This window comes from Oncorhynchus masou, unplaced genomic scaffold (assembly GCF_036934945.1).
Source record: "Oncorhynchus masou masou isolate Uvic2021 unplaced genomic scaffold, UVic_Omas_1.1 unplaced_scaffold_30___fragment_2___debris, whole genome shotgun sequence".
In the NCBI taxonomy this organism is placed as follows: Eukaryota; Metazoa; Chordata; class Actinopteri; order Salmoniformes; family Salmonidae; genus Oncorhynchus; species Oncorhynchus masou.
In genome coordinates this window covers 57,947-58,784 of record NW_027016594.1, presented here as the reverse complement: position 1 = coordinate 58,784, position 838 = coordinate 57,947, and the positions used below count along the sequence as shown (strand labels likewise).

At 39.0% G+C, this 838-nt stretch overlaps 1 non-coding gene across 1 annotated transcript; it reads left to right on the top strand.

Moving 5' to 3' along the window:
• Nucleotides 1-450: 450 nt before the first annotated feature.
• trnav-uac (transfer RNA valine (anticodon UAC)) lies at nucleotides 451-522 on the top strand. Its single transcript has one exon. It is a non-coding gene; the product is annotated as a tRNA-Val (tRNA).
• The last annotated feature ends 316 nt before the right edge of the window (nucleotides 523-838 follow it).

The following is an 838-nucleotide window of genomic DNA, read 5'->3' as shown; positions in this document are numbered from 1 at the left end:
CGATGACGTCATGTAGCGACTTCAAGTGTCTTTTAGGACAGCTACTTTCCTTACTGAGTAGTTGGCAACACTGCTAACCATCTGTAAATAGCCCACCCAATCTACCTACCTCATAGCCATATGGTTTAAATTTACTTTCTGCACTTTTGCGCACCAGTATTTCTACTTGCATCTCACCATCTGCTCATCTATCACTCCAGTGTTCATTTGCAAAATTATGATTACTTTGCTACTATGGCCTATTGATTGCCTTTAAAAAAACAATCCATTCTAATTTCTTATTGACTGTGCGCTTGTTTGTTCCATGTGTAGTGTTGTTGTTTGTGTTGCACTGCTTTGCTTTATCTTGGCCAGGTCGCAGTTGTGTATGAGAACATGTTCTGAACTGGCTTACCTGGTTAAAGAAAGGAGAGAAAAAAAAATAAGAAACATTTTTTTCTTGCCCAGAAAGGGGGTGTAGCTCAGTGGTAGAGCGTATGCTTTACATGTATGAGGTCCTGGGTTCATTCCCCAGCACCTCCATGTTTTTTTTGCAAAGACCAAACTTCTAATTTCCAGAATGTTGAAATTCTAAGCAGGAAACAGAGATGTGCTAAATCATTTGGTCTTGTTATCTGAAGAACATGCGTTCAATCCCTGTTAGTACATTTATAGAACAGAAGTGGCATGGTTGCCAACTTTTATGGCATCATTTTCAAAAACTGAAGTTCATGTTTTCGATCCCTGTCCGTGCCTGTTTTAAGAATTGCTGCTATCATTTCATTGTAGTTTCAATGGAGTGGTGTATATAAAAAGTACATTGTATTAATATTGCTATAGACCATCCTCTGCCCCCAGC